This window comes from Tenrec ecaudatus, chromosome 13 (assembly GCF_050624435.1).
Source record: "Tenrec ecaudatus isolate mTenEca1 chromosome 13, mTenEca1.hap1, whole genome shotgun sequence".
Classification (NCBI taxonomy): domain Eukaryota; kingdom Metazoa; phylum Chordata; class Mammalia; order Afrosoricida; family Tenrecidae; genus Tenrec; species Tenrec ecaudatus.
In genome coordinates this window covers 126,251,247-126,262,734 of record NC_134542.1, presented here as the reverse complement: position 1 = coordinate 126,262,734, position 11,488 = coordinate 126,251,247, and the positions used below count along the sequence as shown (strand labels likewise).

At 40.5% G+C, this 11,488-nt stretch overlaps 2 non-coding genes across 2 annotated transcripts; both read left to right on the top strand.

The window, feature by feature from the left end:
• Positions 1 to 7,858: 7,858 nt before the first annotated feature.
• LOC142425248 (small nucleolar RNA SNORA18) lies at positions 7,859 to 7,990 on the top strand. Its single transcript, XR_012779597.1, has one exon. It is a non-coding gene; the product is annotated as a small nucleolar RNA SNORA18 (small nucleolar RNA).
• A 123-nt stretch (positions 7,991 to 8,113) lies between these two features.
• Positions 8,114 to 8,185, top strand: LOC142425293 (small nucleolar RNA SNORD5). The gene has a single exon (XR_012779639.1). It is a non-coding gene; the product is annotated as a small nucleolar RNA SNORD5 (small nucleolar RNA).
• The last annotated feature ends 3,303 nt before the right edge of the window (positions 8,186 to 11,488 follow it).

Here is an 11,488-nt window from a genome sequence, read left to right as displayed (position 1 = left end):
TGCCCAACTCACTGCCTATGCTTTGAGTTGCAGTTTCTACTTACATTAGAAGTGCATCTTACACTCATTGGATTTGCTGTTCACATTTGTCTCCCTGAGGAACTGTCTTTCACTTCTTTTCATTTTGTTCACTTCCCTCCAGCCTATCTTAGGGAGGGTACCTCCCTGCGAAACACCCAATTCTATCACTACGTGGAGTGGAATTCATACATTGTCAATCATTTAGAAGTGAAGGGTTTATCATGTACTACACAATGTGCATTATAGTTAAGGGAATTATGTGGCTTGTTAAGGAACATGATGAATGAGCAAGCCAATGACTGACTAAATAAAGCACGTACTGAATGTGTAATGTATAAAACCTGTACTAGATGTTATAGCTCAATAAAACATTAAACACTGATATTTTAAAACATTCAAATAGCTTTCAAAAAAGTATTCATTAGTGTAGCTATTCATTAATGTTGTTAAAGGAATGTGATTTACCCTATACACAATGATAGGGAGGTTCCCAGGATAACCTCCAGAGAACAAGTCATTTATAATATTGCTGGGAAATTAGAGCACAGCCATTGGTAGGATTGGGACAACTGAAGGAAATGAGGGGGCCAGTCTGGAGGTGCTGGCGAGAGTTGTGTGGAGCCCCCTTCTCTCACTGTACTAAGGATCAAGTGGGAGCATTTTAAAAGAATTATTTTGGGGATAAAAGAAGATGTATTTATTATAAAACACTTAGAACATGCAAAATTGTTAAATAAAATATTAATTCTGTTAAGTAAATCCTTAATCCTATGAACCAGAGTAAGTGTGTAGGCAGAATTCAACATCTTATCTAGTAAGTGCTATAACAGAATACCACAAGGATGGCATTAACAAGCATATTCATTTTTTCACAGTTTATGAAGCTAGAAGTACAGATTCAGGTTACTGATTTTTTTTTTTTTTAGCATCTATGGATCTTGTATTCATTGGAGCTCTCCATGTGTTTTGTTATAAATCTTCTCTTGATTCTGGAAGGTCTTAGCATCTGGACTCTGGGCCCAGAGGATGTTCTCTGCTCCTGGCTCTTGTTTTGTTTTGTTTTTATAGTAGTGAGGTCCCATTCTTCTCTACTTGATTCTTTCTCCTTTTATCTCTTGTAAGATAGAAGGTGTGACATAAGCAAGTGTGCAACTAGAGTAAGGATGTGACTAAAGTAAAGGTGAAGGATGTGAACTTCAGTAAGGAATGAATTGAATGACACACTGTATTAGTCTGGGTACTTTAGAGAAAGAAATCCACCATAACTCATGTATAAGACAGATCTTTATATAAAGGGTAAGTGCACATCAAGAAAACATCCCAACCCAGTGCTGCCCAAGCCCACAAGTCCAACATTAACCCATTAACCCATATGTCCAACACCAATCCACAAAGTCCTCCTCCATCTCACAAAACAGACACAGTGATGCCGACTGCAGGAGGAAAGCCGAGTCAGTGAATGTGTAAGCATCTCATCACTGGCAGGGGTCTCCACACGGCTGCTCCAGCACTCAGTGCTGCATTGGGGTAGGTCCATGTGGCTTCTCTTCAGGGATATGTTGCAAGAAGTGAGCCTTGCCAATTGAAACAGGGAACTGGCTAAGGCAGCTGCACCCTGGTCTGACCATCAGAAAGCAAGAGACCCGAAAACTCGAAAGGTGAGGCTCACTGAGCTATTTATCTCTCTGCCCTTCAATTAACCCCACATGTGTTTATCGGCCAGGTTGGCACAATAAACTAACCACCTCACACACTTTTTTTAAGGCTAGGACTCCAGACACACCTTACATTGATTTTGATCCATTATTATTAATATCATGATCAGGATTTACAACACATCATAAAATGGAGGGTGATTCAAAAAATGGAGGACAACCACACAATACTGGGAACCATAGCTTAGCCAAATTGTCACACAATTTTAAAGCATGCAATTTAGTCCATGAAAGACTCTGTACTTCATAAAACTGATTTGTCTACATGATGGGCTAGACCAGTTCACACTCCATCAAGCATGAATGTGATTAATGTATATTTTGAGCTCAGGGGGTGAAATCATCCCTTGAATTTCTCAGAGAAGAGGGAAGGGAAAAAATAAGCTGCTGATACCAAGGGCTCAAGTAGAAAGCAAATGTTTTGAGAATGATGATGGCAACAAAGATACAAATGTGCTTGACACAACGGGTGGATGTATGGATTGTGATTTTTAAAAAAGATGGAATCCAGTTTTTTAAAAAAAGAAAAGACAGTGGCTGACAGAAGGTCAAAATGGCTGCCCTGGCTTGAAGCAATGCAGCCAGTGGTCTAACGCTATATTTTACATCAGTAGAATAATTTAGGTAAGGATTAAGATAAAATACACAAGGATTAAACTTGACTGTTTTAAGAATTGAGTTTAGGATCTGGTTGTACTAAGTGTATCCTGGTTTCTTCTGACAATTGTTATTATATAATGATTGATAGAAATTATTATGGGGGAGTATGAAAATAGAGAGCTTGTAAGTCCACTTGCCTTCAGACATTAATTTGAATCTTTAAATGGGTCAGGACACACGTGCAGGGAATGCTCTGGAAAGCTAAGCCCACCCAGTGTCTTGGGGACTCAGAACATTAGAAGGTGAAGAGGCTTGCCTAGGGGGTTGTTGACAGACTGAAGGAAAAAAGGAAAAGAAAAAAGAACCCTTTGGTGTGTTTTTTTAATTTTAAACTAGTGGTTTGTGTCAGAAACCGGAAAAAAAAAATTGGAGCCATAAAGAAACTCTCCTCTTTAGGACTGAAAGTTAAAGGGAGCCTGTTGGTAGCCTGAAAAAGCTTGCTAGGAGACCACCTGGATCCACTTGTTGAGTGGAAGTAAGAGAAACCCAGCGATCAAGAGACAGGTTGATCTAGTCACTGGCACCTGTAGGCCTGGTTCACAGGGACTAGAGGAGAAGCAGAGAGCAGGTTGACTGATCTGAAGTTCATGACCTAGCACAAGGGGGTAGGGTTGTTGAAAATTTGTGATGGGGCCCATGGTCAAAAGGCATCCTGGTCAGGCTAAGTGAGGTGACCCACATTGAATTGACCAAGACCTGACCAGATGAAGAGATTTTTGAGCCTGTGAACTGATGTATATTGTTGCTTACTTTATGGAGGCCTGTCCTGATTTGACTTTGCTTCTGGATATAGACTCACAAGGTTCCAACTGGAATGAAGATTCTTCACATCAAAGAACATGCTTGTCTTATCAGAGCACTGTGTTGGTGTAAGTGGGCAGTATAGAAATTTGATATCCAAAATGGGAGAATAAAGCCAGGAAGTGGATGGCTTATAAACTTTAATAGGTGGGGGAATATATTTGATAGTACTATAGGACTATGGTGAAGGTGTTCACATAACTGCAATTGTTTGGCATAGAATATTGTTGCTTTGGTCACTTACAGAATATTATGTTGAAATTAGGTAGCACATACTGAATTGTATGCATTTTCATTTTATCCTCTTAGATATAGAAATTATTTTATTGTTTTGTTTAAAAATTATATATTGCTAAAGGGTTGTGTAAAGGTGTCCAGTTGACAGGGGTGGTGTCAGGTTGACAAGGGGTGGTTGTGGCAGTTACATAATTTCCTGTCAACTAGAACACTGAGGTAGGGTCTATACATTTTTTGAGGAAAGGTTTTCCTTACAATACCTTGACCTTTGTGGGAATGGATTCATGGTTGAGCTCCCTTGATGAAGTTATGGTATGAGCTTTGAGGAAAACGCCCTCTAACTATTCTAGATCCTGCTCTCTCTGACTCTGACCTACAGTGGCCTGACCTTAAGATTGTAAGGTTTGGCTCTGGTAGTTCTGTGACTGAGTAATGTGGAAGGTTGGGATGAGCCCTAGGAGGAAGCTTAGACCCTGCAGAGCAGTGTCTTATTAAAGAACACCTGGAACTCCATGGGTGCACTCCAAAAAAGAGATCTAGTGGAAAGGCACCCGGAACATACAAACCCTCTTAAGGTGGAGTCCCCTGCCTTTGTTATACCTGATTTGCCATGGGGCAGCACTGATATTAGTCTCAGTAACACTCAATCCCGCTGTTGGTATAGTTCCTATCCTTGTTCCTTTTTTTTTTAGGGGTCACAGGTAGATCCTTCGAAGTAAAACCCAAGAACTTATACAAGTTCAGAGATGAACTCTGGAGAAAAAGAGACGGCCAATATATCATAATCATCCCCTTTTTAAAGAGTAAAAACCAGGTGAAATCTTACCAAGTTTTAGATTTGTTTGACATGCCTTTACTTTGAATACCCAACGGAAGATTTTATATTAATGTATATATACAGTAATGGAACATATATATATATTTCATTTAAAAAATAATTTTATTGGGGGCACGTACAACTCTTAGCACAACCCATCCATCCATCCATTGTGTCAAGTACATTTTTACCTTTGTTGATATCTTCATACTCAAAACATTTTCTTTCTACTTGAGCCCTTTGCTATCAGCCCTCATTTTCCCCCTCCGTTCCCTTCTCCTTCATGAAGCCTTGATAATTTATAAAGTATTATTATTTTTTCATGTCTTACACTGTCTGATGTCTCCCTTCACCCACTTTTCTGTTGTCCATCCCCAGGGAAGGGGTTATATGTAGATCATTGTGATTGGTTCTCCCTTTCTCCCTCGCCTTCCTCTTACCATCCTTGTATCACTACTCTCATTATTGGTCCTGAGGGGTTTATCTGTCCTGGATTCCCTGTATTTCCAGATCTTATCTGTACTAGTGTGCCTACTCTGGTCTAGCCAGATTTGTAAGGTAGAATTGGGATCATGATAGTTGGGGGTGGGAAGAAGGAAGCATTAAAGAACTAGAGGAAAGTTGTATGTTTCATCGGTGCTAAACTGAACCCTGACTGTCTCGTCTCCTCCCTCAACTCTTCTGTAAGGAGATGCCCAGTTGCCTACATACGGACTTTGGATCCCCACTCCGCACTACCCCTCATTAATAATATGATTTTTTGTTCTTTGATGCCTGATACCTGATCCCATTGACACCTTGTGATCACACAGGTTGGTGTGCTTCTTCCATGAGGGCTTTGTTGCTTCTCAGCTAGATGGCTTGATTACCTTCAAGCCTTTAAGACCCCAGATGCTATATCTTTTGATAGTCAGGCAGCATCAGCTGTCTTCACCACATTTTCTTATGCACCCACTTTGTCTTCAGTGATCGTGTCGGGAAGGTGAGCATCATAGAATGCTAGTTTAATAGAACAAAGTGTTCTTGCATTGAGGGAGTACTTGAGTAGAGGCCCAATATCCATCTGCCACCTTAATACTAAACCTATAAATATATGCACATAGATCTATTTCCCTATCATCATATATAAATATATTTACATATTTACATGCCTGTATTTAGACCTCTATAAATGCCCTTTGTCTCCTACTTCTTTCCTCTATTTCCTTTTACTTTCCTCTTATCCTGCTATCATGTTTAGCCTTCATTTGGGTTTTAGTAATTCCTCCCAGTTACATTGCTCTTGATCACGCTCTACCAGGCCTCCAACACCCTCCTCGCCATCAATTTTGGATCACTTGTTGTTCCCTTGTCCCTGGGTTTGTTAACACCCACTTTCTTTCCCCTGTCTCCCCGTCTCCCATGTCCCACCCAGAACCGTTAGTCCCTTGTTTACTCCTCCAGATTGTTTATCCTGCCTATCTGATCTAGATAGACCTGCTGAGACTGTTGGGGGAAGAGAGAAGAGAGGTACAAAAAAATAATAATACAGCTGAGCCCGGATCCCTGACCATGGAGCTGGAAGGGTTTAAACCCTGCCCTGAGGGAGTAGCAAGCTGTGGCTGTGCGGAGATAAAGCCCTTGGACAGGCTCCAAATGATCCTGGCTCCGGCTAAGATAGTGGCGGGGGTTGGTTTAATCTTAGCCCTGCCAAAAAAAACCCCAGCTCCTCAAAACCTAGTGGATCTGTGCCTACTTATCTTTATGATGCTCCTGCTGCGACCAGGCAGCGTGGAATTTCCCTCTTAGTAACTCCCCTGCGCTGATTTCTGTGGAGTCACAGTGGTATGTGTTACTCAGTCGCCATCTTGCCGGAAGTCTTTCAGAACATATATATTGTAATGCAACACACGTGCGTTTTGAATCTAGGAGGTTCACAGTGCAGGAACCCCAAGTGATAAGCACACGCTCCAGGCCATTTCCTTTTTTGTTTGGTGGTAATGGTTGTTGCTATTGTTGTGAGGGGTCATTGAGTTGCTTCTGACCCATAGCACAGCAGAATAAAATACTGCCTGGTCATACGTCATCCTAACAATCGCTCCTATGCTTGAGCTCCCAGTTACAGCCACTGGGTCAACATCTCAAAGAGGGGCTTCCTCTCTCTTACTTTTGCTTCTCACTTGGCTTGCCTTTTATCTTTTGTAAGATAAAAAGTATTTCAGGCCACAACTCAGGGCAATCAAAGCTGTGATGGGATTAAAGATATTGCATCCTACAGTTTTATTAGTTTGTCTTGGCGGATGGGGATCATCACATAACTACCACATTGCATGACTACAGAACTGCAAAATCGCTGAGGACCAGGACCCAACCGAGTAGGGACATTTGCGGGGGCGGTGGGGGGTGGGGTGGGCAGGAGGAGGCACAAGTCAATCCATGACACAGAGAAAAGTCATTTCTCATTCAAAACACGAGAAATGTGTTGAAGGTGTCTCAATTTATACACATTTTTGTTCCATAACATTAGTTGTAATCCCTTTAATATAATAATTATATGAAATATAACTTAATATAATAATCCCCAGCACTCTTTCTACCTCCTCTTTGAGTTCCTGGTTTCTCTTAATTCATCTTTCCTGCTTCTATAGAGGGTGGGTGCAGTGGAAAGGGGGAACCGATTCCAAGCATCTACATATAACCTCCTCCCTGGGGGATGGACAATAGAAAAGTGGGTGATGTGAGATGTCAGACAGTGTAAGGTATCACAAAATAATAATAATTTATAAATTATCAAGGGTTCATGTGGGAGGGGTAACAGGGAGGGAGGGGGAAAATGAGGAGCTGATACCAAGGGCTCAAGTAGAAAGCAAATGTTTTGAGAATGATGATGGCAACAAATGTACAAATGTGCTTGACACAATGGATAGATGGATGGATGGATGGATGGATGGATGGATGGTGATAAGAGTTGTACCAGCCCCCCAGTAAAATGATTAAATAAACAATAATAAAAAACGACAACAAATGGGAGGTGGCAGGGTGGGGGGAGGGGAGAAACAAAACACAAACCCAGAAAAATGACAGCAACAGACTTGAATATATCAATAATGACAGTGAATTTCAATGTATTAAATGTACCAATCAACAGATATAGTAGCAGCAGACTGAGTTAAAAAAAGAAGACCCATCTATAAGCTGCCTGCAAAGAGACACTCCTAAAACTCAAAGACAAAAATAGACTAAAAATAAAATGATGGTGAAAAATCAATAAGGCAAGAGTGGCAATGTTAATTTTTGATAAAATATTATATTATGAATCCTTGATAAGCAGCCATGAACCCATGGAACTCCTCATTACATGGATGAACCTAGAAACCATTATATTGAGTAAAGTTAGTCAACCGCACAGACAAATATGGTATGAGTTCATTCTCTTGTTTTGCGGGTACTCAATGAATGGTGGCCTGGGACTATCATATATTTACTATTTTAATGCTCTCCTTACTTTCTTATGACATGTATTAGGCTGGTAGGCACAATTCTGTCAGTGTGAATGGGTGTTAATGAAAGTTTTGGCCTATCACTAACTCCCATTGTTCATAGAAATAGTGTTCAAACACTGTTAACCGTTGAGGTCTATCCCGATGGGGCCTTGTCTGTAGACCCAGATCGTTGGAAACGCCTCACAGAGTAACTGTGTGGTGCTTTACTCGCAGAGCTGCTATTGGTTGGATCTGTGAGGAAGAACCGCAAGACAAATGTGTAGATAGTAGGAACAGTCTAATAACTTGGCTTTGATCCTGGGTATTGGTGTAATCTGCACATTTCCTAGGTAAGTTTAAACTGACTTAAAATGTCATCGTTCAGCATACTGGTACATATAGTTCATGTGATGAATTTAACTGTTCAACTGCTGAATGATTCAGACATGAACTAAATCTTCATTCTGATTGAGAAAAAAAACCACTGTTAACCAAGAGTTTAATATGTGTAAGTCAATAATTCATTTACTGCAGTCTAAAGCTGGCCTGCACTTGTGTTATTTCCCCTTTTCAGCAGTTTTACATTTTATACTATTTCCTAAATTAATGACTTTATCAATAGTATTGAACATATTAATATAATATATTCAATGGGAAGAGCTACAGTAGTCGCTTCAAGAAATGGTACTGGCTAGACTAGATCTCAATATGCAGAATGGAACAGGACCCAAATCTCACATCATATATAAAAATGGAAAGGAGCTGATATTGAGGGCTCAAAAATAAAGTAAATGTTTGGAAAATGATGACGGCAACATATGTACAAACGTACTTGATACAATTGATGTATAGAATGTCATAAGAGATGTAAGAGCCATAAAATTCAAAAAATGAACTCAAGTTGAATCAAAGACCTAAATGCAATACCTAGAACTACACAGATTTTTTTTAAAGAAGACACAAATGTAGGGACTCTAATGCATGACACAAGCACACTATCAAGCATTATGGAACAAAGCAACCAAAAGCAAAAGACAAAATAGATGACTGGGGGCTTCATAAATTTAGACACTTATATGCATCAAAATATTTCACCAAAAGAATAAAAGGAAAACTCACAAACTGGGAAAAATTTTTTGACAATGATATATTGGACAAAGGACTAATCTTTAAAATCTACAGAAAATTTCAACACCTCAAAAATGAAACATATAAACAATTCAATTAAAAAATTAGAGGATGTGACAGATGGTTCACCAAAGACTTTCAGGCAGTCAACTAACAAAAAGAAATGCTCGTGACCATTAGCCATTCCAGAGGTACAAATCAAACAATGATGAGATTACCTCACCCAGCATTGATGGCAAAGTCACGACAAGAAAGCATACAAACAAACAAACAGACAATAACAGATGCTGTAGAGGTTGTGGACAGACTAGAATGCTCACACAGTGCTGGTGGGATTGTAAAATGGTACAAGTCCTGTGAAAGGATGGCACTTCCTCAAGACATTGGGAATAGAAATACCATGTGACCCAGCAGTCCTTCCACTTGGTGTATATTCTGAAGAAATAAGACGGTGACGCGTGCAGTAAATGCACAAACATGTTCATCACAGTCCTATTCCTAATAGCAAGACGGTGGAAACACCTATTGGTGGAGAAAGGTTTAAACGAACTTTGGTACATACACACATTGGAATACTATACCATATTGAAGAATAACAATAACTCTGTAAAACACAGCATGACGTGGATGAGCCTGGAGGACTTAATGCTGAGTGAAATCAGTCAATAACAAAAGGACAAATGAGACCACTAGTATTAAAAAAATAATAAATCAAAAACGATTGTCACACTAAAGAAAGAGACTTTCATGGTTACCAGGAGAGAAAGAGAGAGGGAGAGAGATATGGGAGGGGGGGGGCAATCACAGACTAAAGGGTCACTCACTCAGTGTCATTGAGTAAATTCAGACCCATATCGATCCTATAGGACAAAGTAGAATTGCCCCTGTGGGTTTCTGTGTCTGTAACTCTTTAGAGAGTGGCTTCATCTTTCTTTTGTGGATCCACTGGTGGGTGTGAACTGCTGGGACCAGTGCAACCCATAATACACTATGGCATCACAGCTCCCAGACTAGAGGGTTCTTGTTAGGTGCTGCTGAATGGGCTCCAACTCCCTATGTATAACGGAAGGAAACACTGCCCAATCCTGAGACGTCCTCCCAATTGTTCTTTTGTTTGAGCTGACTGTTGAAGCCAGCGTGCCAGTCCATCTAGTCTAAGGTCTTCTCTTTTGCTGCCAACTTTACCCACATGATGTTCTTCCCCAGGGACTGATCTCTACAGATAAAATATCCCAAGTACTTTAAACAAGGTTTCACCATCCTTGCTACTAAGGAGCATTCTGGTTGTACTTCTTCCAAGAAAGATCTTTTGCTCTTTTGGCAGTCTATGGTACTTCCAATCTTCTTCACCAACACCATAATTCTAATGTGTCAATTCTCCTTCAGTCTCCCTTAGTCAATGTCCAACTTTCACATGCATATTAAATGATTGAAAATACCATGGTTTGGGTAATACTGTGCCTTAGTCCTCAAAGTCGCATACTTGCTTCTCCACACTTTCAAGGGGGCTTGTGCATCAGATTTACTCAGTGTAATGTGTCATTTGCTCCCATGAGCACTGATGGTGGAGTCTGCCAAAAGAAATCCTTGAGAACTCCAATCTTTTCTCCATTTATCATGATGTTGCCTATTGGCCCAGTGATGAGCATTTGGTCTTTACGTTGAGTTGTAACCCATACTGAAGACTGCAATATTTGATCTTCATCAGCAAGTGCTTCCAGTACTCATTTTCAGCCAACAAGGTTGGGTCCTCTATATATTGCAGATTGTTAATAAGCCTTCCTATGATCTGGATATGCATGCTTCATATACTCCAGCCTTTCTGATGATTTTCTCAGCACACAGATTGAATAAGTATGGGGAGAAGATACATCCTCCCCTCATGCACTTTTCCTGATTGTCAACTATGCAGTATTCCCTAGTTTCCCCCACCTGTCTGTCACTTTGTTGTACTGTGGTGGCATGTGTGGTGCTGTGATGCCGGGAGCTATGTCCCTGGTATTTCACATGCCAGCAGGGTCACCCAATGTGAACAAGTTTCAGCAGAGCTTCCAGTTTAAGGTCAGATAGTGAAGGAGGACTTGGGACCCCACTTTGGAGGAAGGAGCTACTGAAAGCCTTATGGAAGCGATTCCTTTGAAACATCGTCGGTTACTGAGGGCTACGTGACTGGAAGCAGAACATAGAGATAGTGCTGGAGGATGGGTCTTGGGTCAGAGGGCACTTAAAATAATACCGAGGAGGAGCTGATTTCTCATAGTGGCATCTCGACCATGATGACTTGAGTCATGTAAAGCCTGTGGGAGTGGAGCCTTCTGGATAGTCATCTGATGGTAGAGCATGGCTCAAGGTAAGAGAAACAGCTGCAAAAATCTTCTAATGATTTCTGATTTCAAGTTCTTCAGGAATATGCCAAGTGCGGATTCAGAAAAATTGGAAGAGGTCAGAAATGAAATGGAGCACTTAAAGATCAATATTCTGGCCATTAATGAGCCATAATGGACTAGTATCAGCCATTTTTAGTCAGAAACGCATATGATTTACCATTCCAGGAACAACACAATCAAAAGGAATAGCATAGCATTCATTGCCAGGACTTTGGCAAAGTCAACCATGAAGTGCAATGCTGTCTGTGATAGGATTGTATC